The sequence below is a fragment of the Elephantulus edwardii genome, unplaced genomic scaffold, assembly GCF_000299155.1.
Source record: "Elephantulus edwardii isolate Elephantulus edwardi_28Jun2011 unplaced genomic scaffold, EleEdw1.0 scaffold00532, whole genome shotgun sequence".
In the NCBI taxonomy this organism is placed as follows: Eukaryota; Metazoa; Chordata; class Mammalia; order Macroscelidea; family Macroscelididae; genus Elephantulus; species Elephantulus edwardii.
This window is the reverse complement of record NW_006400282.1, coordinates 82,357-88,076: the sequence shown is the minus strand read 5'-3', so window position 1 is coordinate 88,076 and position 5,720 is coordinate 82,357. Positions and strand designations below refer to the sequence as shown.

Here is a 5,720-nt window from a genome sequence, read left to right as displayed (position 1 = left end):
AAAAAAAAAAAAAGAAAGCTGATTGCATGACAAGGCCTGCAGCGGCTGAACCTGAGTTTGTTGCTTGCAATAACTGGTGATAACACTTAAATTCTTAGTATGTGATGGGATTTTAAAATCTCTGTGTCTCAGTTGTCAAATTGAAAACCACATTTTTTTTCTCTTTTTTTAAAAAAGCCAAAGTCGGGGGAGCTCTGGTGGCCTAGTGGCAAGGAGCTGCAACTACAATCCCAGGGGTGCACGGTTCGAATCCACCAAATGCTCTGCCGGGAAAAGGAGGGACAATCTCCTCCTGTACCAGTCAGATCTGATTTGACGGTACACGCACACAAAAATAAAATTAAAAAAAAAAAAAAGCCAAAGTCATACTTTTAGTTCCCTAGTGTGAAAGTCAGTAGATCTTGTTCTGAGGAGAGGAGCTTGAGAACAATTTCATTGTGATGATTTGTCAGATAATCTACCTACCTTCAACTAGTTCCAGGGCTTGGAGCTCTGCTATGAAGAGCTTATCAAGAAGAGAGATCTCAGAGAAGAGAAGTGAAGGGAGCCACAGGGTCAGGGGGTGGAGGCTGGAGAATAGAGGAGGATGACATGAAACACAATTGAGCGCAGCTTAAACCCACTCCTAACCCTCTTTATTCTCTTCTTTCTAGGTATTTATCTAGATATAAAAGACTTCCTTTTCAATTCCCTGAGTATTAGAATAGGGAGCTCTGAAGGCCTAGTCTGTAGTGAGTTGTGCTGGCTAACCCAAAAGCCCATACCTCTGGTCGTTCACATCTCTCAGTGAGAATCTCCTACTCTGAATAACAACCTCTGAAACCCAATGGAGGGTCAGCTATGAGTTGGTTCTAACTCAACAGCATTGAGAGAGGGAGAAGGAGCCGAGGAAGAGGGAGAGAGAGAAGCATTAAAATAGAATCAGATTCCTTGAAACAAATTATGATACTACTAAAACTTATAAACTCACCTAAGTAGAACTTTTTATTGTTGTTTGTTTAGACTTTGTGTAGTGTTTTCAGTTTTTCAAACTCTTTTTCCTCTTATGTTCTCACCTTCAAAGCCGTTTCTGCGAAACAGTGGTGTAGAATGGTTATTATGATTCTTGAGATGAACCCTGGTCAGACTAACATCCTATTTCCCATTGGTTCTAAGGTCTGACTTCATTCTTCTTGCCTTCTTATCTCACTCTTCCTATGTCGCACTTCCATCACTCTTGGGCGGAAGTGTTTCAAGTAGTAACTACTCTCATAGAGCACTATGGAGGTCCCTGGATTATGAATGACCTACTTGAGTCTACTTTTTGGATTTTCTGAGTTACATGAAGCTCACATATCAAGTGCATATAGAAGTCATTGAAAAATGCTTGTCCAGCTCTTAATTATACCTAGAAACTGGCTCTTAAAGATGAAAATGTCTCCACCTATGAATTCTTCAGAACTAACAGAAATCCTGCATTCATTATGATCTTTGTCACACCACACAGTCCCAAAGTGCATGCGACTGGAACCCCACTGCTTGCTTGGCTTTCTCTCCCAAGGACTCACGAGCATAGTGGACTGGACAGCTGGTGCATCCCCACCCTGGGAGTGTTCTTGGTTGGTCCAGCCATCACGTTACACCCTGTTGTCACAGAGCTCGGGTGAAAGGCAACAACTAGTGAGCTCATCATTGTTTCTTTCCATATGAGACTGACTGATCAGCCACCTCAGAGAAAATCTTTCTTAAGTCCCAAAGCTAGCTTCAATTTTTATGAGGATTGAGAAGAAAGAGGTCAATTATTTTAGGTAAATATTTATATACATAGAATAGATGTTTTAAGAGGTTCTCCACTTTCCTGCCTACCTCCCTGTCCAAAACCTTCTTATAAATCTTGGTCTGAAGTCTGGTACTGAGAAGTGAACCTCTAAAGGTTCATAGTGAATGTGAAGATGAGTGGGAAGGCTGCTCTAATTCAAGGTCACTGGGAGTAAGAAGGAAAAATCAGTGCTACATGAAATACTGTTGTGAATGGACATGTAGAAACCTGCTCAACTTCAGAGGAATCATTTTCATTAATCCAAACAAAATTGGGAGGAAGTGAATATTTGGAGACTTTTTTAAAAGCTGAAAAGTATTGTTATAACAGCAGAGTAAACATTGTTCAATCCCGTGCTATAGCCAAGGTACTTTATATGTTCAAGTCTATCACTGTGGTTCTTTTGTGTCAATCCATCTTGTTAAAGGTTTCCCTCATTTACTTTATACTTTCCATCATCAAATATGATGGCCTTCTTCTAGCAATTGGTTTCTCCTGATGTCAAGTCCAAAGTGAATGAGACAAAGTCTTGGCTGTTTACCAGACTTGGGACTGATCCATAGCTGACTCTCCAGCAGGTTTTCAAAGGCAGTAAATTGCACAGGAGGCTATTGTCGACCTTGCTACTATGGGACTGCAGGTGGATTTGAACTGCATAACTTTATGTTGGCAACTTAATTCCTTACCACTTAGCCAACAGAGCTCCTCTGGTGGCATTAAACTTTAGATGTTCTTAATTATACTCTTCCTGCAAATGTCTGATTGGTCTCAAGTATATGTCAGTCCATTCTTTGGTAAGAAGGGTAAGGAGTTGTGTTGCCATCCTAAAGACAAGTTGTTAAAATTCACCAGCTGCTCTAAGGCAGAGACATGGACAGTCTCCTCGTGTGTGATTTATAGCCTCTGAAAACTCATTGGAAGGTTAGCTCTGGGTCAGTTCTGAGTCAAGAGCAATGAGTTTGCATTTTGAGTCTTTGCCTAAACTTTATGAAAGGGGCACGGAGAGGTGAAGGGGATAGTAGGAACAAGAATTATAAGGACACTTGGATCCCAAGGGAGCTTCAGGAAAGATACTGTGAAAGGATATACACTAGAATTCAGCAACCAAAACCAAGCTGGCCTGATTCAGTTTGCTAGGATTGTTGTTGTTGTTGTTATGTGCCGTGGAGTCACTTGCGACTCATAGCGACCCTATCTACAACAGTCCTAAACCCTGCTCTATCCTGTGCCAATCTCACTGCCTCTGACACACCCATCTTGATTACCCCAGTCACTGAATCAATCCACCTCATAGAGGGTCTTCCCCTTCCGCGCCGTCCCTCTTCCCTGCACGATGTCCCTCTCCGAGGACCTCTCCCACTTTACAACATGTCCAAAGTATGTCAGACGAAGCCTCAGAATCCTTGCCTCCAAGGAGCAGCCTGGTTTAACCCTCTCTAGGTTGAATCTGTTTGTTTTCTTGGCAGTCCATGGTACATTCAGTACTCTTCTCCAGCACCACAGCTCAAAGGCATCAATTCTCCTTCTATCCTCCCTAGTCATTGTCCAACTCTCTGATCCATAACAAGTGATTGAAACAAGTGCCTGTATCAGACATACCTTAGTCTCCAGAGTGACACCATTGCTCTTCAGTACCCTGGAGAAGCCCCTAACAGCAGACTTTCCCATCACAATACGGTTTTTTAATTCCTGGCTACTGATGCCAAGAGTGTTGACTGTGGAGCCAAGCAGACTAAAAGCTGTGAACAATCTCAATATCTTCACCATCTGTCCTGATGCTGCCAATTGGCCCAGTGGTGAGAATCTTTGTTTTCTTGACATTGAACTTCCATCTATATTGATGGCTGTAGTCCTTGACCTTCTGCAACAAGCTCTTCAGGTCCTCCTCAGTTTCAGCAAGCAGGGTTGTGTCATCTGCATAACACAGATTGCTGATAGATCTTCCACCACTCTTGAACCCACATTTCTCCTCATAGAGCCCAGTCTCCCAGATAATCTGTTCTGCATACAGGTTGAAAAGATATGGAGACAGGACACAACCCTGGTGTACGCCTTTCCCAATTTTGAACCAGGCAGTATTTCCTTGCTCTGTTCTGACGACTGCCTCTTGGTCCAAGTATAGGTTTCTCATTAGCACAATAGTGTTCTGGGATTCCCATTCTTCTCAGAGTCAGCCACAGTTTGTTATGATCCACAAAGTCAAAGGCCTTTGCATAGTCAATGAAACACAGATATACATTCCTCTGGTATTCCCTGCTTTCAGCTAAGATCCATCTAATGCTAGCTACAATATCCCTAGTACCACGACCCCTTCTAAACCCAGCCTGGACTTCTGGCAGTTCTCTGCTGATGTGCTGTTCCAGTCGTTTTTGGATAATCTTCCATAGAATCTTGCTTGCATGTGAAACCAATGATATTGTTCTATAGTTTCCACCCTCTGTTGGGTCACCCTTCTTTGAAATGGAGACAAATATAGATCTCTTCCAGTCAGTTGGCCAAGTGGTTGTTTTCCAGATTTCTTGGCACAACTTAGTGAGCACATCCAGGGCAGCATCTGTTAGCTGAAATATGTCAATCGGTATACCATCTATTCCTGGGGCCTTATTTTTTGCTATTTCCTTCAAAGCAGCTTGAACTTCTTCCTTCATCACCATAGGCTCTTGCTCATATGTGATTTCATTAAATTCCTCTGTGTCTTCCAGTACCTTTTGATACAGTGACTCAGTATATTCTTGGTCTTATTAATAATTGAAATTTCTCCTATTTTCCCCCAATACACTAAGTTCTTCTAGATTTAGCGTGCCAAATTTGAAGTTGAGAAATTGGATTATTTTTTCTGATAGAAATCTTATATCATAACCAAAAACCTCCAGAGATGTTGAGCCAATTCTTACTCATAGCCATTCTCTATCAGCTTTCTGAGACTCTAATCTTAACAGGAGAAGACTGCATCACTTGGCAGATTCAATCAACTGACCTTTTGCTGGGCAGGCCAACACACCATGCACTACACTACCAGGATTACATATGCTGTTGTTATAAGTTGTTACATAAGTCAAAGGTGCCGTCAAGTCACCTATGACTTACAGCGACCCCATGAGCAGTAGCCCTCAGGCCTAGTTTTAATTATATTTTGTCAAATGTTGTTCTAACTGGTGTATCACTTGTCTGTCCATTTGCTGTACAGGGGTAGCTCGTAGTTGTTGTGTTGCTGAACACTGTGACACCGATGTGTCAAATATGATAGTGGTTACCCATGGTAGACAGTATTTGGTGGCACTCCCCAATGAAAACAAGCTTGGAAGCAGGAGTGGCATCCACTTCTGAAATAGCTTGCCTCTGGAAACTCTATCAACATGGAGAAACAATGAAAGTTATACAATTGTTAAGGTCTTTCGTTCATAGAGTCACTATGAGTTTGTCCACAAATGGATGGCACTTAACAATAACAACATGTCAATCTGTTTTGTTGGAAATCTCCCTCTCTTTCTCTTTGCCAGCATGGTGTCCTTTTCAAGGACTGGTCCTCCTGACAACATGTCAAAAGTAAGCCAGATGAAGTTTCACCTTCCTTGCTTCCAAGGACCATCCTAGTTGTACTTCCTTAAAAACAGATTTGTTTGTTGCTTGGGCAGCACATGAGATAGTCAGTACTCTTTTCCAACACAACAATTCAACAGTATCAATACTTTTCCCATCATCCTTATTTATTGTCCAACTTTCAGATGCATAGGAAGTAATTTAAAAAACCATGACTTGGATCAGGGGCACCTTAAGTCTTTAAACTGACATCTTTGCACTTTATCACTTGGGAAAGCTTCTTAACAGCACATTTTCCCATTGCAACACATCTTTTTATTTCTTGACTACTGTTATCCTAGGTGTTAATTGTGGATCCGAGTAAAATGATATCATTGACAAT

The 5,720-nt window shown here is 41.7% G+C and overlaps 1 protein-coding gene across 1 annotated transcript in view; it reads left to right on the top strand.

Moving 5' to 3' along the window:
* FAM129A (family with sequence similarity 129, member A) overlaps window positions 1-5,720 on the top strand; it is a 156,956-nt gene that overhangs the window by 114,566 nt on the left and 36,670 nt on the right. The gene's annotated exons all lie outside the window — the stretch shown is intronic.